Source organism: Petaurus breviceps, unplaced genomic scaffold (genome assembly GCF_028583685.1).
Source record: "Petaurus breviceps papuanus isolate PSGF00001 unplaced genomic scaffold, PetGlider_PUasm1.0 90925, whole genome shotgun sequence".
Classification (NCBI taxonomy): domain Eukaryota; kingdom Metazoa; phylum Chordata; class Mammalia; order Diprotodontia; family Petauridae; genus Petaurus; species Petaurus breviceps.
Window position 1 is genome coordinate 21,353,412 of NW_027187380.1, and position 22,414 is coordinate 21,375,825.

The 22,414-nt window shown below is 36.6% G+C and overlaps 1 pseudogene; it reads left to right on the forward strand.

Annotated features, from left to right (window-relative positions):
- The first annotated feature begins 16,415 nt into the window (after positions 1-16,415).
- Positions 16,416-17,385, forward strand: LOC138152290 (nuclear transport factor 2 pseudogene; annotated as a pseudogene).
- Positions 17,386-22,414: the final 5,029 nt, after the last annotated feature.

Here is a 22,414-nt window from a genome sequence, read left to right on the forward strand (position 1 = left end):
TGATAGGATGGTGACAATGTCGTGTTTAGTTATTCCCTTCTTTTGGATTTACCTCTTGGCTTTCTCTTTATCCATGGTATGTCTTTGTTGTATATTGCTTCTGTTTCTATATTGAACTTTTGTCCTTGAGTCAAACTTGGTTCTCTCTCACAGTCTTAGAACAGATGACCAGACTAAACTGGGGTTTGTCTACTCTATACTATTCCTTTGGATACTATTGCTTCTATCACTCTCGTTTTGACTAAAACTAGCTAGCCCCCATCTTCCTCAGGAATCTCTGGCTTCTGTCTCCTAGTGGCTCAACAATGTTTTGACCTTGATCTCTCCTCTATTTCTCTCTCCTTAGAATCTTAACTGAGAGCTACAGATAATAGCCTACAGATTTGCCCAGCTACTCATTTAAACAGAACATAAAACTATTAAAAACTGGGAAGGAAAGAGAGACAAAGACAGATAGACAGACTGAAACAAAGACAGAGATAAATATGACAGAGTTTTCTCACTGGGAATTCCCTATGCCAAAAATATCACAGGTCCAGTTAAAAAAAATCCTGTGAGAGAAACATTATACATGTTATCAAAAACCAAGAATTTGTTGCTTACTATGTAACAAGTTTTGCTGTGTTAGGCACTCAGAATACAGAGGCAAAAAAAGAAAGTTTCTATCTTTGAGGAGTTTATATTCTAACATACTGTAATGGTAATGTAATTTGAATTTGAAGATCCCTTTGTATTGGCAAAGGTAACAGGTACTTAGCACTTAGTAATTAATCAAGCCTCTGTTAAAGAAACAGAAGGCTTGCCAGCAGTGACTAAGAAAGAGGACTGCCCCCTAGCCCCCACCCCCACACCCCTGTGATTGTCACAAGATAATCTATTTCTTTTACTCTTATAGAGATGGACAATGGAAGCATCCTTGAACTTCTAAGGGATAACCTTCTCTTGCCATATAATCCAAAAAAAAATCAGTCAGCTTTTGTATGAGCAATGGATCCCCTATCGTTCAAATCTCAGATGAAATAAAATCAGTACTATGTACTTTGCCACACAAAAGGAGTCTAAAGTCATTCAAAACCTCTTCTTCAGATGGAACCTTACCTAGGGAGGGGATTGACTTCAACCTGAGGTAAATAGTCAATGGCTTCTATTGAACACTATGGAAGTGTTCAGTCTTTCTCGGTAGGATCATGTCCTTATCACTAATAAATATTGCTCCATCAGTACTGAGTAGTTGAGATGCACCAGGGTTCTTTGACCCATAAATAGCATTTAGGGCATCATAAAAATGCTTTGTATTATTACTATCTGCACTGAATTTCACCAGGGAAGGAAGAAAGTAAGGAAGCCACTGGAATGATGAATTAACTAAAACAATGGCAAAGACCACTTCATGAAAACTATTCCCCCACTGATCATTTTCCTACTTGCTATAAAAGCAACAAACTTTGAAGAATTAAGTCAAAATTATTAAATGTTTCTAGAAAAAAGCAATATCTTTATTTATTTTTTAAATTTATTTTTAGTTTTCAACATTCATTTCCGCAAGATTTTGAGTTACAAATTTTCTCCCTGTCTTTCCCCTACCATCCACCCCAGGATAACGAGCCTACTGAACACCCCTTCCCCCATTCTGGTCTCTCTTATATACTCCCCCATACTACTTATAACTTTCTAATAGGGGAAGATGGATTTCTATACCCCAGTGCCTGTATATCTTTTTTTCCCAGTTGCATGTAATAGAACAATTTTTTAACATTTGTTTTTAAAACATTGATTTTCAGATTATTTCCCTTCTCCCCTCATCGCCTATCCCCAGTGGGAAGACAAGGAACTCAAAATAGGTTGTACATGTGAAGTTATGCAAAAGATTTCCATAGTAGTTATACTGTGAAAGACTAACTATATTTCCTTCCATCCTATACTGCCCCCCACTTATTCTATTTTCTACTTTAACCCTGTCCTTTTTCAAAAGTGTTTGCTTCTAATTACCCTGTCCCCCAATCTGCCCTCCCTTCTATCACCCCCCTTTTATCCCCTTCCCCACTATTTTACTGTGGGGTAAGATACTGTAATGCCATACATGAACAACTTTTCAGAAGAATGCTACTGTGAAGAGCTTTTAAGTTTCTGATTACACAGTATAGTGAACACTCTATTCCATAACAAATCAAAGTAAAACATCCACAGAAAATCAAGGTACAGCATTCACAATATTACAAATAAGGGGCAGATAGGTGGCACAGTGAATGGAGCACCGGCCCTGGAGTCAGGAGGACCAGAGTTCAAATCTGGCCTCAGGCACTTAACACAAAAACTAACCATGTGACCTTGGGCAAGTCGCTTAATCCCAACTGCCCTCCAAAAACCCAAAAAAAAAAAACCAGTATTACAACTTATCACAGAAAATCACAATATAGTATTCACAACAGCTTATCATTAAAAGAGCCACATAGTTTTTACCAAAGTGTTCACAATATTTAGAACAAAGTACAATCACCTCAAAGTACAATAGTCAAACTCTTCCACTCTTGGGGAACAACTACTTTACAAATCAATTAACTTATTCAGTCATCAATCACTAAGAATCATTAATCCCTAAGTACAAATCATTAGAAAGTACACAAACCCTGAACCTCTAGGTCACTAGTAAACTACAATTTCATCATTACTCAGTACCCATGGAGAGGTCTTTTCATCTTGACTTGGAGCCAGTTCTCAGATCCCTGGATCCCCTTCCATGGTCCCAGTTTCTACCTGGATTCACCAGACTGTCACCTGGCTTCAATGGCAGACAGCTCCCAGTTCATTGTCCAGCTCTCTGGGTAGGTCCTGCTCCACAATGAAGTTCACAGGGTCCAGTCCATCTCAAATCCTTCACAATTTCTGCTCCCAGTAATTCAAGGCTCAACCAAACCACAAACAGAAAAAGTCCCTGCATCCCAGTCATGCTTCCTCAGTCTTCTGCAACTTGTACAAAAAATCAGAATCACCTTATCCAGCCTGAAAGGAGTGGGCTCCTGGTTTGCTGGGCTTCTGTTCAGAAGAAGCTCCACCACCACAAGTTCTCAGGAAATTCTGGCTCAGTTCTCAATTGTCTCTCCAGCAGAACAGCTGCTGCCACCAAATTCTTGTCTGAAGAAATTCTGACTGTGCCTCTCTGGGGCTTTTTCTTATATACACACAGCATTAGCTTCCTGTTTCAGCCAACCCCTTCCTGTTATGTCAGTAGCAAGACACAGGAGTTCATACCTTCTGTTTCTCCAACACAGGCTTGATCAATTAAAAGTGCGAAGTACCTGCTTACTTGCCAATACAAAAAGGGGTCTTCAAACTACCATTGCAAATATCTAAATGGGTATGTATGTAATTCCCTCCTTAAGCCAAATTCGATGAGAGTAAAGTTGACCCATTCCCTTTCACCTTCCTTCCATTCCCTTCTATTGTAACAGTTTTCTCTTGCCTCTTTTATATGAGATAATTTACCCTAATCTATCTCTCCTTTTCTCCTTCTCTCATTATATTCCTCTCTCATCTCTTAATCATATTTTTAGATGTCTTTTTCTATTCAACTGATCCTCTGCCCTCTGTCAATGTATACATGTACACACATATACACACATTCAAATATACATTTATACACACATGCATCCTCCTATACATACATATATGTATGTATTCATACATATACATATATATATGTATATTACCTTCATGTATCCTCATACTGAGAAATGTCTCATGAATTACAATTAAATTTTTCCATGTAGAAATGTAAATAGCTCAACTTGAATAAGCTCCTTATACTTTCTTTTTCCTGTTTATCTTCTCATGCTTCTCTTGCTTATTTGAAAGTCAAATTATCTGTTCAACTGGTTTTTTCATCAAGAATATTTGAAAATCTTCTTTCATTTCATTGAATAACATGAAGAATTTTCCTTTGAAGTATTATACTCAGTCTTGTTGGGTAGGTGATTCTTGGTTTTAATCCTAGCTCCTTTGACTGCCAGAATATCATATTCCCACCCCTTCCATCCCTTAATGTAGAAGCTGCTAGATCTTGTGTTATACTGATTGTGTTTCCAGAATACTCAAATTGTTTCTTCCTGACTGCTTGTAATATTTCCTCCTTGACCTGGGAAGTCTGGAATTTGGCTATTATATTCCTAAGAGTTTTCTTTTGGGGATCTTTTAAAGAGGCATATGGTGAATTATTTCAATTTCTATTTTACCTTCTGGTTCACAAATATCAGGGCAATCTTCCTTGAGAATTTCTTGAAGGAGGATTCCTAGGCTCTTTTTTTGTCATGGCTTTCAGGTAGTCCAATAATTTTTAAATTATCTGTCCTGAAACTATTTCCCAGGTCAGTCGTTTTTCCAGTGAGATACTACATATTGCCTTTTATTTTTTTCATTTGTTTGGATCTGTTTATAGTATCTTGATTTCTCATGAAGTCATTAGCTTCCAATTACTCTAATCTAATTTTGAAGGAATTATTCTCTTCAGTGAATTTTTGAAATTCATTTTCCATCTGGTAGATTTGACTTTTTAAGGCATTTTCCTCATTTGCTTTTTGGGTCTCTTTTGCCATTTGAGTTAGTCTATTTTTTGAGGTGTTATTTTCTTCAATATTTGGGGGGGGGTCTCCTTTAGCAAGCTGTTGACTTGCTTTTCATGATTTTCTTGCATCATTCTCATTTCTCTTTGCAATTTTTCCTCCACTTCTCTTACTTGATTTTCAAAATCCTTCTTGAGTTCCTCCATGGCCTGTAACCAATTCATATTTTTCTTGGAAGATTTTGATGTAGTTTTGCCTTTGTTGACTTCTTCTGGTTCCATGTTTTGGCCCTTTTCGTCTCCAAAAAAGGATTCTATGTTCTGATTGTGCTTCCTCTGCTTGCTCATCTTGCCAGCCAATTACTTGACTTTTGAAATCTTTGACAAGGTAGAACTCTGCTTTCAGTGTGGAGCAAGCTATGTCCCAAATCGCTGGGGTTTTCATCAATGTTCTCAAAGGTCTGAAGAGGGAATCCTCTCTAGAGACACCCCAAGCTCTAGCATACTGCCAAACACCTCAGGACCACCACCCAAGACTGTGATCCAGCTGCAGATGCCAGATCTCTGCCACCTCTCACCCTGGGGGTAGGGGCCGGACCATGCTCTTCCATCACCCTGTTCCAACAGAGTAACCCACTGACTTTTACTTTCTCTTTGGCATTTTTGGGTTGAGAAGTCAGGAAACCATCACAGCTGTTTTGTGCTTCACTCTCCTGAAATCTGTTCTGGCCGGTCTGAGTCACTGCTCCATCTTTATTTATTTTTAATATGGAGGAATGGAATAAGCAGTGTGTAACAGATATTATGTGCCAGCCATTGTGTTATGTGATTTATAAATATTATATGAATATTAATTCATGAGATAATTATAGATTAGATATATTTAGGTTAAATAATCATTAGGCAGCTTAGTGTAGTGATGGAAAGAAATATATAAAGTCATGAAAACCTGAGTTTGAGTTCTACTTCTGACATTTGTGACCCTCTGTAAGTGTTTTTTAAGTGCTCTAGGCAACTCTTTAAATTTCACAGAGGATGTCAACCTGACTTGATAGAATGAGTTTCCTCATCAAGGAGTTCCTTATACCAATAAAATTGCAAATCCAGTATCTATTAAGCAAGAATTATAATAGAGCTGGAAGAATAAAGCCCCTATTTTCCTGACCAGAAATATGGTGGACAACAGTTACAGAATGAAGTATGTTTTGTATGACATGTTCGATGGGCTTATTTGTTTTGCATAACCAAATTCTTCATTACAAGGGATTGTATCAGGAAATTTTGATAAAGGAGAAAGCTATAAAACTGTTTCATTAAAATCTTTTTCTTAATTTTTCTGATGAAACATGGCATATAATCATCCATACTAAAGGTTCTCTACTGACAGAATAAATCCAGAGGTTCAACTGAGCATCTTCTCCTTCCATCTTCAATTTATGTAAGTGATATCTGTTTGGACAAAGAAATATTCTAAAATCCTACAATTCTAGAGGGATAATATTCCTCAGAGGTTATTGACCCCAAAACTACTTAAATAAATCACCTTCAAGGGAATGGATCAACCTTACTCTCATTGAATTTGGCTTAAGGAGGGAATAACATACACACTCAATTGAGTATCTTGCCCTACAGGAAAGTGGAGGGGAAGGTGATAAGAGGGAGGAGGATAGAAAAGAGGGCAGATTGGGGGATAGGGTAGTTAAAGTCAAACACTTTTGAAAAGGGACAGGGTCCAAGTAGAACATAGAATAAGTGGGGAGTGGGATAGGATGAAGAGAAATATAGTTAGTCTATTACAATATAACTACTATGAAAATGTTTTTTGTAACTTCACATGTCCAACCTATATTGAATTTCTTGTCTTCCCAGTGGTAGTGGGTGAGGAAGGAAGAAGGGAAAGAATCTGGAAATCAAAGTTTTAAAAACAACTGTTAAAAAGTGTTTTTACATGCAACTGGGAAATAAGACATACAGGCACTGAGGTATACAAATCCATCTTGCCCTACTAGAAAGGGGGGGGGTGGGGATGGTGAAACAAAGGATGTAAGAGAGAACAGATTAGGGGAAGGGATATTCAATAGGTTCGCTATCTTGGGGTGGGGGTAGGAAAGAGATGGGGAGAAAATTTATAACTCAAAATCTTGTAGAAATAAATGTTGAAAACTAAAAATAAATAAATTATAAAAGGAAAAGAAAAAAGAAAAAAATCACCTTCACAACCCTGATTCCATTTAATTAATAAGGAACAATTAGTTACTTGGTACAAATAAAATATTGGAACCTGATGAAAACAATCTCTTATAGCTGAATATAGTTAAGTTAGAGCTCTTTCCTGGCAACATCGTTGGGGAGAAGGGGAGTTATTCCTATGCATTAGTCCAAAAACATTATATTTTTTTTGTTTGAAAAGACAATCTTCATTTTAGGAATTCAATTAAAGGAAGTTATAATTGTGGTTTTTCCTTCATTCTCAAAGAGAACAATGACATCAGGGAGATGATGAGTTGACATGACTTGTATTTGACTGAGATTTGAACGAGGGAGGTCTGTGAAAAGTCACCAGACTTACTTTCTCCTCTGGAACCATCTGAGTCCAGTGGACAGTTATCAATCAGGATGGCTGGAGATGGCCCAGGATCCAGTGGGAGACCTTGATCTTTTTAAGCTAAGGTCTTTCCTGGGGTTCTCACTTTGCGTGAGGCAATGCCTTTTCAGTGAATAGACCTCTTTAAAAAGTCAAGGATGGCCCATTTAATAAAATAAATTTAAACATAAATGAACTGGTAGAGAAATATCCTCAGGGTTGCTGGCCAAAAGAGAAACAGTTACTATTTACATTCACTCTGAGCCAGGAGGATTCAAAAAATAACCAAGTGAAAGAAATTATATTTGTATCTGATAATTAAAACAAGGAAATGAAAGGAAAGGTAGCTTTGAGGGAATTTCTTAGATACTATACAGTTGAATATCCTGAAATAAAATTGGATTAGTGCTACCAGATGTGTAATCAGATAATGCGTAATGGTGTAATCAGAGGAAATAATAATAATGTCTATTTGCTACTGACAAGATGACATGATTAGAAAATTTCAGAAGCTCACCAAAAATAGCATTAAGACAATTAATAGCTTTAGTAAAGCATCAGGATACAAAATAAAGTTACAAAAAATCAGTAGCATTTCAATATAGCAAAAATAAAAAGGATGAAATAGTAGGAAATGAAGTCCCAGTCAAAATAACTACAAATTGCACAAAATTTCTAGTAGCAAATGAAACAAATTACACTTAAGGCCATTATTGATATAATGTTTGAAAAAACACTCTGAAGATATAAGTAATGGAAAGTAACTGAAAAGTTATTTATAGTGCTCTTGTCTGAGTCACACCAAACTGATAAAATTACCTAAATTAATTTATAAAAATGTTGTTACACTAGTCAAACTACCAAGGGGGTACTGCATAATACCAGACAAAATAATAACTAAATTCGTATTTGGACAAGCATTGGTCTGTAGAACAGGGGTGAGGAACCTACAAACTCAAGGTCAGATGTTGAACTTCTGGTTGAATCCAAACTTAATTTGTTCTCTGAAGTTTGGATTCAGTCAGAGGGCCACACTTGTTTGTTACATGAAGTTTCTGGCCTCAGTTATTTATTGACTGTGTGACCATGTGTAATGTAACACCAAGAAAAGGCAACTTCCCAAGGTTCAGAATACCAGCATAGGTGCTCTCCATTTTATTCAGTGACCAACCAAGAACAGAGAAGATCAAAACATGACATCATTCAAAATACAGCATTTACTAAGTGTGATTAAATAATCTCCAAGGACTACCCCACCCCAGGACCTTCCAATTATTCAATCAATTACAAAGTTCCTGGTCTAAATACTTCTCCACCCCTTGGCTATACCTTCACTTAGTCCACCACAAAGCTCCTCTTCTCAAATGGAGATTAGTTTCCAATCATAAGTAAAGTACATTCATTTGTTCAATCATAGAACACAAAAAGGTCAAAAGTTCCCCACCCCTGGATCTCAATTGAATCTACCCCAGAGTTACATCAAGTTTAAACACAGCACTTAATACCCAAATGGAGGTCTTTTCTTCTTCTTGACAGGAGGCAAGTTCTCAGCAATCTTAGTGCCTGGGGAGACAAGGCTCAGCAAGGCCACAAGATACATTGCCAGTCCCTTCATCAATTCATCGTCTGTCTGTAGAACAGTCCTAGAACCCCTGAAAACATTAGCAAAACCCTCTCCCAGGATTTCTGTAAACATACAACCAGAAAATCCTTCTTCAGGGCTTCTGAACCAACAGAAAGGTTCCCAGACCCCTTCAACAACAGCACTGCCCTTCACCAGTGAACAGTATTCATTCTGTCTGCAGGACAGTCTCCAGACCCCTGCAACAACAGCACTGTCCTTCACCAGTGGACAGTATTCACTCTCTGTCTGCAGGACAGTCTCAGGGCTTCTTAGCCAAAAGCCAGGTTCCAGGACTTCTTCAACAACAGGACTGTCTTTCACCAGTGGACAAATCTGGCAAAACAACATCAAAACAGACAGACAAAGTACCAGCAAAACAGCCATGTCTCCTCAGTCCTTGGCAGCTCAGGGGGCAGGTCTCAAAAGTCCAGGGTGATTCAAAGTGGCCCCAGCAATCCTTCTCAGTCTCTCTCTCTGCCTCCACGTGGGTGCTGCTTCCAAAAAAAGTCCTTCTGCCTCTCTCTTGTCTCTCCAAATCTATGTCACCAGCTCCTCCCAGTTCAGGACTTTCTTTTCACATCAACAAGTCCATCCCACAGGTGGGATTAACAAGCTCTGGGTTTTAACACAATCAATTTGAAAACCAAGCCAATACAGGGGAATCTTTAAATGCCATTACTATCACACCATGGTAACTAACCCAGGCACTTAATCCTATTTGCCTCAGTGTCCATATTTGTAAAAATGATTTGGAGAAAGAAATGGAAAAGAAAGTTTAAAAATAGATAAGTAGATCAGTAGAACAGACTAAATAGGAGAATAAGATTTTTTTTTTCTTAACTAAACAAGCAATAGGAGTGATCATTGGAGATAAAACAGGTGATTGACATTATGTGACATTTTTTTAAAATTGTTTTCAATGAAATAGGTAACTAAGATAAATGCAGGTGAGGGAAATGTTTGCATCAAATATCTCTAATAATATATAGAGAACTAACACAAATATATGACAAATACATGTAATTACCCAATAGATAAATGATAAACAGATGCAAAGATCTCAAAAGAATTGCAAACTATTATTACTAAAAGAAATTATTACCAAATCACTAATAATAATAGAACTTTCAATAGAAGCAACTGGTTTTACCTCCAACTCACAAAATGGTGAAATAAAGGCACAGTTTATGCTGGAGGGGTTTGAAAATATCCTTTTCGTTTATCTAATATATTTCTGGTGCAGATATGAATTAGTTTAACCATTATTTTTAATAATGTTTTATTTTTACCAATTACATGCAAAGCTACTTTTTAGCATTCATCTTTACAAAATTTTGAGTTCCACATTTTTCTGCCTCCCCTCCCCTCTTCTAAAGATGGTAGACAATTTGAAATAGGTTATACATGTGCTATCATGTAAAACATATTTCCTTATCACGCATAGTTGTGAAAGAAGAAACACATAAGGAAATGCAGAAAATAATAAAGTGAGTAAAAAATATTCTTCAATATGCATTTATAATCCATCAATTCTTTATCTGGATGTGGATAGCATTTTCCTTCAAGTCCTTTGTGCTTGTCTTGGATCATTGTGTTGCTGAAAAGAACTGAGTCATTCACAGTTGATCATCACACAATGTTGCTCATACAGTGCACAGTGTTTTCTTTTTCTGGTTCTGCTCATTTCATTTAGCATCAGATCATAAAAATCTTTCTAGGTTTTTCTGAAATCCACCTGTTCATCATTTATTTTTGCACAATAGTATTCCACCACATTCATTTACCATAGCTTGTTCAGCCATTCCTCAACTGATGGGTATCCCCTCAATTTCAAATATTTTGCCACCTTGAAAAGAACTGCTATAAGTATTTTTGAAAATGTAGGTCCTTTTCCCTTTTTTATGATCTCTTTAGGATTCAGACCTAGTAGTGATATTGCTGGATCAATGCACAGTTTAGTTGTCTTTTGAGTATAGTTCCAAATTGTCCTCCAGAATAGTTGGTTCATTTCCCAACTCCAACAACAGTGCATTAGTGTCTCAATTTTTTTCACATCCACTCAACCATTTATCATTTTCTTTTTCTGTCATATATTTCAGTCTGATAGGTGTGAAGTACTACCTCAGAGTTGTTTTAATTTACATTTCTCAAATCAAAAGTGATTTAGAGCATTTTTTCATATGCCTATAAATAGCTTCAATGTCTTCATCTGAAAACTGCCTGTTCATATCCTTTGACCATTTATCAATTGGGAAATGCTTCATATTCTCATAAATTTGACTCACTTCTCTATATATTTGAGAAATGAGGTCTTTATCAGAGCCACTTACTGTAAAAATTGTTTCCTGACTTTATGCTTTCCTTCTAATCTTGGTTGCATTGGTTTTCTTTGTACAAAAGCTTTTTAATTTAATAGTCAAGATTATCATTTTACCTTTGTAATGTTCTCTACCTCATTTGGTCATGAATTCTTCTCCTACCCATAGATCTCACAGGTAGATTGTTCCTTGATCTAATTTGCTTATGGTATCACTCTTTACGTCTAAATCATGCAACCCATTTCGACCTTTTCTTGATATATGATATGAGATGTTGATATATACCTAGTTTCTGCCATACTATTCTCCAGTTTTCCCAGAAGTTTTTGTCAGATAGTGAGTTCTTCTCCCAAAAGCTGGAGTCTTTGAGCTTATCAAGCGCTAGGTTACTATAGTCATTGACTACTATTATTCCACTAATACAATCTACTCCACTGATCCATCACTCTATTTCTCAGCCAGTACCAGATAGTTGATGATCATTGTTTTATAATATAGTTTGAGATCTGATTAGGCTAGACCACCATCATTTGTATTTTGTTTTAATTAATTCCCTTGATATCCTTGACCTATTGCTCTTCCAGATGAATTTTGTTGTTATTTTTTTCTAGATCTATCAAATAATTTTTTGGTAGTTTGAGTGTTAACTGAATAAGTAAATTAGTTTGGGCAGAATTGTCTTTTTAATTATATTGGCTTGGCCTACCCATAAGTAATTGATATTTTTCAAGTTGTTTAGATCTGACTTTATTTGTGTGGAAAGTATTTTGTAATTGTATTCATATAATTCCTGGATTTGTCTTGGCAAGTAGACTCTCAAGTATTCTATACTGTTTACAATTATGTTAAATGGAATTTCTCTTTCTATCTCTTTCTGCTGGGTTTTGTTGGTCATATAAAGAAATGTTGATGATTTATGTGGGTTTATCTTATATGCTTAGATACTTATATACTTTGCTAAACTTAATTATTTCGAGCAGTTTTTTACTTGATTCTCTAGGGTTGTCTAAGTATATCGTCATATCATCTGCAAAGAGTGATAGTTTTGTTTCCTCATTGCCTATTCTGATTCCTTCCACTTATTTTTCTTCTCTTATTGCTATAGCTAACATTTCTAGTACAATATTGAATAATAGTGGTGATAATGGTATCCTTGTTTCACCCCTGATCTTATTGGGAAGAGTTCTAGGTAATCCCCATTACAGAAAATACTTGTTGATGATATTAGATAGATTCTGCTTATCATTTTAAGGGAAATTCCATTTATTTCTATATTCTCTAGTGTTTTTAATAGGTGTTGGTGCTGTATTTTGTCTAAAAGCTTTTTCAGCATCTATTAAGACAATCAAATGATTTCTGTTGGGTTTGTAATTGATATGACCAATTATGATCATAGTTTTCCTAATATTGAATAAACCCTACATTCCAGGTATATATCCCACCTGGTCATATTATATGATCCTTGTGATATATTGCTGCTATCGCCATGCTAGCATTTTGTTCAAAAAATTTGCTTTGATATTCATTAGGGAATTTGGTCTATAATTTTCTTTCTCTCTTTTAGGTCTTCCTGGTTGAAGTATCAGTACCATATTTGTGTCATAAAAGGAGTTTGGTAGGACTCATTCTTTGCCTATTTTCCATATAGTTTATATAGTATTGGAATTAATTGTTCTTTGAATGTTTTGTAGAATTAATTTCTGAAACCAACTGGCACTGGAGATTTTCCTTTGAGAGTTTTTTAATGGCTTGTTCAATTTCTTTTTCTCAGATGCAATTATTTAAGCATTCTACTTCCTGATGTCTTAATCTAGGTAATTTATATTTTCATAAATATTCGTTGATTTTACTCAGATTGTCAGATTTATTGACATGTAATTGGGCAAAATGTATGCTAATGATTCCTTTATTTTCTTCTTCATTGGTGATAAAGTCACCCTTTTAATTTTTTTTTTTGCTTTTTTTTTTGGAGGGGGGAAGGCAGGGCAATTGGGGTTAAGTGACTTGCCCAAGGTCACATGGCTAGTAAGTGTTAAGTGTCTGAGGACAGATTTGAACTCAGGTCCTCCTGACTCCAGGGTCAGTACTTTATTCACTGTGCCACCTAGCTGCCCCACACCCCTTTCATTTCTGATACTGGATAATTGGTTTTCTTCTTTCTTTTTTAAAAATCTAATTAACCAATATCTTATCTATCTTATTGGGGTTTTTTTTCCACTCCTAGATTAATTTAGTAGCTCAATAGTTGTTTTTGTTTTTTTCTTTTCTTTTTTTTTTTTGTTGTTGTTTTTTGGTTTGGAGATTTGGGGGTTTTGTTTTGTTTTGTTTTTACTTTTTGGAGGGCAATTAGGGTTAAGTGACTTGCCCAAGATAACACAGCTAGTTTTTTGTGGTAAGTGTCTGAGACTGGATTTGAATTCAGGTCCTCCTGACTCCAGGGCTAGTGCTCTATTCACTGTGCCACTAGCTGCCCATTTGGTTTTTTTTCCAATCTTTTTAATCTCACCTTTGATTTTCAGGAATTCCAATTTACTGCTCAATTGGGGATTTTAAATGTCTTATTTATCTGTTTTTTTTTAGTTGTATGCCCAATTTACTGATGTGTTCTTTTTCTAGCTTGTTGATGTAAAAAATTTAGAGAAATAAAATTTCCCCTAAGTACTACTTTGACTGCATCCCATAAACTTTGGTATGTTCTCATTGTTATCATTCTCTTTAATGAAAGTATTGATTGTTTCTATGAATTGTTCTTTGACCCACTCATTCTTTAGGATTTAATTATTTAGTTTCCAATAATCGTTAGTCTATTTTTCCATTGCCCTTTGTTTAATGTAATTTTTATTGCATTATGATCCAAAAGGAATACATTTACTATTTATACCTTTCTACATTTGGTTTTGAGGTTTCTGTGCACAAATACATGGTCAATTTTTGCATAGTTGGCATATGCTGCTGAGGAAAATGTGTATTCCTTTCTGTTTCAATACAGTTTTCCTCAAAGGTCTGTTATATCTAACTTTTCTAATATTCTATTTGCCTCCTGAGTTCTTTCTTGTTTATTTTTTGGTTGAATTTATTGAGTTCTCAGAGGGAATAGGTGAAGTGAGTAGAACCAGGAGAACAACTTATATCATTAAAACATTATTAAAAAAACAAAATTTGAAAGTTTGCATAACTTTAATCAACACAATGATGAGAAAATCAATGATTAAGTATGCTGCCCACCACATGAAAAGGTGTGTAGAGCACAAGGGACAACTTTATACATCTACTTTTAATATGGCCAAAATATAAATTTGTTCTGCTTTACTATGCTTATTTATTACAAGATTTGTTTCACTTTTGGTTCCTAATTCAGGAGTTGGAAGGGAGAGAAATAATATGATTATAGTAAGCTTTCCCACCCATGTCCAAAATGAAAAAAGAGGAGCATAATATTATTTTAACATAATAGAAAATGAACAGGAGGTTCCCAAGGAGACATAGAGAAAGGATATTTTAGAAATTAATTTATGGAATTTATTGTATAATTTTTAAAAAGAAATGAAAGCTGGATATATAATAGAGATGTGGGATTTCAGATGCAGCTCTCTGTCTTTTCTACTTTGCATGTGAAAATATTTGTGTTTGTCATTGTTTCACAGTAAAAATATATAGATATACATACATAGATATATAGATGATAGATAGATAGATTAGATAGATGATAGATAGATAGATAGATAGATAGATAGATAGATAGATAGATAGATAGATAGATAGATAGATAGATACTAGAAACTCCCCTCCCCTCCCCACTTGATTTACCATTCTATTTCTTTTGGATAAGGTATGCCTCTCCAGAACCATAGTCCAGTCATGAGTTTCATCTCATCAGTTACAAGATTTAAAGATTCCTCCTGTTTTAGGATCCCCATTTCCTATTATTTACTACCTAAGTTTAATATTTTTATGTGAGCATTTATGGCGATATTTTATACTAATGGATCCTTTCTTGGATTTTTGTCTTTAGTGAACTTCCATATCAATTGCTATTCTTTCCTAATTGTAGTCACTCTTAATGCTATGCTGCTTCAGGGATATACATAAGCAGTCTTCTCCTTCATCCTTTTTGATTTGAACCCTTTTGATTAGATTTATATTATAGCTGGCAAAGATACTTTTACCAGCCATTGTTAGGTATACTCCATCTCTGGCCAGGAATCTGCCATCCCTATATTTGGTATGGAATTACCAGATGTGGGTAGTTGTCATCTGTTTTGAGGTCTTGAAAAAACTCTCTTCTATGTATTGGATGCATGCCCTGGGAAAACAACAGACTTCTCTATTGCAGTTATCAGATTGACAAGTAGCTAGCTGAGTATCCCTAAGCAGAGAATCACCTACTACTACTACTACTACTATTCTTCCCTTTCCTTTTTTTGTACTTTCTCACCTCACAGTTTCTGTGGCTCTCTTATACCATTCCTTGAAGGAAAAGCAGCTGCTTCCTCAGAGCACCCAGTTTTCATCTATGGCTAAAATTTATACTCTCCAATATCCAAGTCTCCCTTTCTTCCCTCATATATGCTTTCTCTTAATTGAAGTTTCACTTCTATTTGTTTTAGGAATAGGGCTTTGTCTCTATCGAACTGAGGGGTGGATCTTTGCTTTCCTTTAGATTTTCTTACATAAGGGAGACCATTCTGCAATTGGAACACAGATAATAGTCTTAGCTACGGCAGAAATACAAGTATTACACACTTAACACAAGTCACTACACAGTTTTCCTATTTTCCATACTACTTGAAATTTTCAGACTTGGTTTTGCTTTTGGTCAGTTTGGGGGAGGTGTATTATTTGTTTACATTTCAACTCTAAATACCTGATTAAAATATTGGTTTCATCCCAACTGTAATTCATACTGATGTGCTAGTCCCCAGTTGATTACATTTTCCCTCTTTTAACTTTCCTTTCTATGTTTGTAGCTCTTGGCTGAGCTTTGAAAGTTGATTCCCTGGTAGTGTCCTGATGAAGCCTTTCTCCAATGTCTATACTTTGTCTTCAGTTTCCTATAGACACACTTCCACCAGCAAATTGTTGCTCCATGGATGTTGAAACCCACTGTTGAAGGTGGAGTACAATCTTTCCAACCTTCAAGGACATCCTCTAGTCAGGTGGGGTCTGAGGTGGTGGAGGGAGACTAATTTTTCTCCATACAAATTATTTCCTCGCATTGGCTGGGCTGTAGCTGCTCCACTAATAGAGTGATATATCTAAGAATTGCATATGGATTGATGTTTTTCCAAATCCCTGAGGGAATGATAGATTCTCTTCAATTAAGGCAAGACAAGGCCATCGTGCCAGCCAGTTGGGCTTCGGACCCCAGAGTCACCCCAGGAGCCCAGTATTAATTACAGAGCTTAAGAGCTGGAAGAGACCACCTTCTCATTCTAGGAAACCATCTTCTTATTCAATCCCCTCATTTTACAGTTTCTGCTGCTAGGTGAGGATCCAGAATGGGAGACAAGCCGATTTGGGAGCAGATTGGATCCAGCTTTGTGCAACATTACTACCAGTTATTTGATAATGACAGAACTCAATTAGGAGTAATATATATTGATGCATCTTGCCTTACATGGGAAGGGCAGCAATTCCAAGGCAAAGCAGCCATTGTGGAGAAATTGTCTAGCCTTCCATTTCAGAAAATACAGCACAGCATCACAGCTCAGGACCACCAGCCCACCCCTGACAGCTGTATACTCAGTATGGTGGTGGGGCAGCTAAAGGCTGATGAAGACCCCATCATGGGATTCCACCAGATATTTCTGTTAAAGAACATCAACGATGCTTGGGTGTGCACCAATGACATGTTCAGGCTAGCGCTGCACAACTTTGGCTGAGCCCTCTCTTCCCAAGGCGCCCACGCTGTTTCCTTCTCTCTCCTCTTCCTGATATTATTCACACTTCCTCTCCCTAGCCCCCTCAGAACACTCCAAATATCATACACAAGCCTGCAAGGCCACGGTGGGTGGACGCCGCGGTGGTGGCAGTGGCATCACTATTTGAGTGTGTTGTGCATGATGTTTGGACGTTAGACTAGCTGCATCTGACAGAAGTTTGTGTTGTACCAGCGCATGCCTTAGAAAGACTAAGTAATGCAAAAGGTTGTCTTTTTTTTTTTAATGTACTGACAAGTTGCTCTAGTAACCCAAAGAAACGCAGGAGAAAGCAGCAGCTGCGTGTGCAGCCCAGATCTTGATTTGTTCAGATGTTCCAATGCCTCATTATACAATAAAACCATGAAAATTTTCTTAAAAAAAAATTAAGGCAAGACACTACCTGTGTGGAATAATCTGTTTTCATCCAGTTTGCACCTATACCTTTGATAGATTTATTGATTCAATAGAAGTGTCTTGTCATAACATACCCTTTGATTGAGTGATTCAGTAACTCATAGAAGTATAGATAATAAGTAAAGTTAAAGGTTTCAAGGCTAGACATAAAGCATCTTGTTAATTATATTAATTGGGCTTGAAGAAAAACGGACATCCTTCTTATGCCTTCTTTCCATATGGAGTTTTTCTTTTGGTCTTATTTCCTAATAATCTTCCTCAATCATACTTAATCCTTTTATATTCTTCTTAATTGTCCTTGATCTTTTCATTCAGGAAGTAGAGTCTGGATTAGTATCTGAACCTGAACATTGTTCTCAATTTCTCCTAAATATCTCCAAATTTTCCTCCCTCTATCCCATCTCTGGACTACTTAAATAATTAATTAATTAACAATGTATTATTATTATAATTAATTAACAAATAATTAATTAATAATTAATCTAATCTCTGGACTATTTTAATAGTCCAAATCCCTTCAGATTGCATAGGACATTACATATATTATTTCCTTCTGCTACTTGTCTCGAGTCCTTGTTTTTTCTTCACTCCTACTTCCTCAAACTTCTCCAAAAGAAATCGTAGAATATACAATATTGTTTATTATAATAGGTAGTTTTGGTGGAGGGTTAGTTGAAATAAAATTTTAGGAAATCAAGGTGATTTTTTTTATATTTTATAAAATAAAATATATCATTTTTTAAAAAGAATGTTATGTTATATCTTCAGATTTGAACCTGGAACTCCTTTCTTATTGAAGAACCTCATGGTTGAGGTTGATTGTAGTCAGTAAAATGTCATCCTGCAGGGGGGGGGGGAGACAAAGATAGTTGAAAGTGGTTAAAACAACAGTCTGGAAATAAAAATGGAAAGATTGGGCAAGATATTAAAAACAAACCAACCACAACAACCTCCCAAGTAGTAACAAGGATTGAGCAACAGAAGAGGTGGCTGAGTCACCATCAATGACAAGATTCAATGATAGTTAGAAACTGGATAAAATCATTCTGGCCTGACTACAGATGAAGCCTGCTTGAGGTTGGATGATATGAAATGGTTTTTCCAATTCCAATTTAGTTTATTTTTATCTTGCTCATGAAAAGTAAAATAATTCACATGACAACTTGATTGAGACCTTATGGGCATCATTGCCATTGTGCAAGACTGGAATGTTAGGGGCAGGAAACCTTTGCCAAATGGAGACAGAAGATAGCCAATATGAATGAAGCCCATACAGCTACAATCAAGCAGGGGGTTAAGCAACAACTTGCTTACTGTGGGCTATATAGACCACCAAAGTGGATGATTCAGGTAACAATAGTGCATTGCCACAATCCTAACAACCAACAGATCTCCAGATTTGCCACTAATAAACATACTAATAATTGCTGAAATTTTTCTTGTGCTTTAAAATTTGCAAACATCTTTTTCACAATAATCTTGTTAGGTGGTTATAAAATTATTATTCTCCTTTTTTAGAGATAGGGGACAAGAAGTACAAAGGTGTTTAGGTGACATATCCAAGATCACATATCTTTTAAGTATCAGCTTTTGACTACAAATCCATCATATATTCTATTCATGATAAAATAAGATACAGCTGAAACACTGACACTCTCTCTAAACTCAGTGCTAGTATGTTTTCTTTTACTTGTAGTTATCATTTTGTAAACTATTTTTAGACAGCTGCGTTTTTATATTGGGTTATTTTTGTTTTGTTTCATTTTTGCAATGTCTGTCAGTTCCTGTAAGTCTTCCCATGTTTCTGTAAAATTCCCATATTCATCATTTATTAAGGTGGGATATTTAATCATATTCAAATGTCATAATTTGTTTAGTCATTTGCAAATTAATAGGCATTTATTTCTTCCTAAATTTTCATGACATCAATATATATGTATATACATATATGTATGTGTGTATACACACATTTATTTATTTATTTATTTATCCTTTTTATGTACTCAGTATTAGATCTCTAGATGAAAACCTATAAACAGTTGATTGGCACAGGACCAAGCATTAGGAGACTTACACTATTTACGTTCTGGAACTCTTACCATAGGGCTCACACTGACCTGATTGGTGAGTGGCACTCAGGACCCAAAAACCTAAGAAGGGTCCAACCATGCTCCACTCTGGACTTTGTACATCTTATTGCCATTCATCTAGTCATTGTGAGATACTTATTCCTTATCCACTCATTGCCATCTTCCTCCACCTTCATCTGTTTTTTTGCTGTGGAATCAAATTAATACTGGCATTTATACAGAAAACTTTTATGTATGAATCTACTCCCTTAGCACTCCATTCACATTTTTGCAACTTTCCAACCTAAAACAACTCTCCCTAGGTTTCCTTCCCCTGTTAGAATATAAGCTTCTTAAGAGTAAGAATTGTCTTCCTTTTGAATCTCTAGGATATTGTCCCTTCTCAGCTACACCTCTTGGAATTCTAGATTTCTTCAAAGATCAGCTCATTTTGCCTCTTGTTTGACACCATTCCTGCTATGAATATTCCTTCACATTACTTTGCATTGATTTTATATTTACTTTGTATTTACTTATATGTTGTTAGGGCCATGAGTGTGAGAGACACTGCGGCAGTCACAAGATGTCAGAGGGAGTGCACGTGACCTCTGAGAGGCAGGGGCAGGGGCTTGGAGATATGGAGGCTGACTCTGCCGGGCCATAAAGGCAGACATGGCATTGAGCGCAGGGTCATGGGGGACGACTCTGCTGGGTTTGGAAAGGCCGACGTGGCACTGAGCGTGCCCCATAAACACAGACTCCTCTTAACACATACTCCTTTGCCCTGCACTCGGGAGAGTGCACAATTGGCTCCCACATGACAGGTGACAAGGGGGCAGCCGGAGGGGGTGCACATGGCTTTCTGAAGGACGTTGTTGGGACAGCTTTGCCTGGGGGTTAACCAACCAGGGACAAGGGAGTTTTGGGCGCAGTGACACAAGAGTGATACTCTGCGTGGCAGTGCGTAAAGGACTTCCGGGAAGGACATTGCTCCTTGGTCTCTTACAACGTACTTGGGAAAGAACATGATTGGCCCCACAAGGCGTGGCCCCGCAAGGCTTATAAATTGGGGATATATGAGGAAGTGAGTTAGTTCCTGCTTAGTTCTAGTTCACTTAGTTCCTGCTTAGTTCCAGTTCTGCCTGGAAGTGAGTTAGTTCCTGTGCCTGTTCCTGTGCTTGCTTGTGGTGCTGTTAAAATGTAATGGAATAAACAGCTTTGCATCATACTTTCCATGTCCTGGGTGTTCTGTGGGGGTAAGTTCTTCTTGGAGACAAGAAGCCAGAGATGTCCGAAGACCTTGTATAAGGTAAGATAAGACTGGAGTTGGAACCAGGACCCCAACAATATGTGTACATTTTGGTTCCTCTGATAGGATGAAAGAGACTTTAGGGCCAGGCTTACTTTTGTATTATCTTTGTATCCTCTAAGAATGAGAGCACCTGGCTATCATGCAGTATCATGCAATTGGCTAAAAATAGCTAATAGTAATAGTTATTTTGGAGGCAGTTAGGTGGTACAGTGGATAGAGTGTTGGGCCTGGACTAAGGAAGACTCATCTTCTTGAATTCAAATTTGGCCTCAGACACTTAGCACCTATGTGATCCTGGACAAGTCACTTAAGCCCCATTTGCCTCAGTTCCTCATCTGTAAAACAAGCTGAAGAAGAAAATGGCAAACCATTCCAATAACCTTTGCCAAGAAAACATCAAATGTAGTCATGAAGAGTCACATGAATGAAAAACAAGTAAACACAATAGTTATTTTAGCTATGATTATGTTTCAGACTGGGAGTCCTGACCTAAATGCAACTTTATGCTCCACAGGACATTGCTAAAAACCCAAATCTAAGATAAGTGTCTCGCAGCCTCTAGGAGAAAGGAGAGAGCAACTTACACTAAATTCCTAAGAAGGAATCACTGGATTGTAAAGGGGAGAAGAACCTTCATCTCCCTTCCTCTTCCTTGACCAGAAGGCAAACTTTTGATATTTGGAAGGTCTAAATATTTGGAATTCTCATTGGCATCCCAGTAGTGCCCCAGGAACAATGAAGACTATATCAAAAGCTGAGGCCAAATTAGACACACCAAGTAAAAGTAGCTTCAGGAATCTACAAAGATCCCAGAAGAAGGGGCTACATATGCCTAACAGAGACATTGTGAGAAAGAAAAAGACTTTTAGTAATCAGGAGCTGTGTGAGCTTATATGTTTGCCATATGAGCACTCTAAGTCCTACTGTCTGCTGGAATCTATATGAACTTATGGGAGTGTGTGTCCTAAACTCTTGAATGTTTGTACTACCTTGGTAAACATGCTTTTAAAAAAAGGTTTATTAAGCTTGACTGGTTAATTGATATCAAAAGAAAATAATGCTGGGGAAAGCACTCTGATGGAGGCTTGTATGCCATAATGTCGAAAAATACTCCCCCAAAATACTTAACTCCAGAATTCTAAGGGGAAATGTAATACCTATCCTCTGGGGACCCGGCCTGCCAGTACCAGAAAGGTCAGTAGAGCAGCTCCTGAGCTTACGACCATTACTTATCCATTTTTCTGTGTGTCATTGTGTCCTCCCAGTAGGATATCAATTCCTTGAAGGAAGAACCTGTTTTCTTTCTTTTTATCTCTAGTGCCAAGTAGCATTTGTATCCCCAGTAATAAGAACCACATAGATACATAATAATTCATTGTCGAATTGAATTGTTGAAATGAGACTGTTATTTACTTCAACTCTGGCAGAATACTACAAATTATTTACTTTCAAATTATCCTTTAAAAAGAATATTTAAAGAATTATCATTTAAAGAAAATGGAGAAACCATATACTAAGAAACATTTTGATCATTCATCCTTTACCCTCATGATAAAAGTGAAGAAAGGTGTTTGACCCAAAATTATGAAAATCGTGGAGAGCATTAATAATGTCACT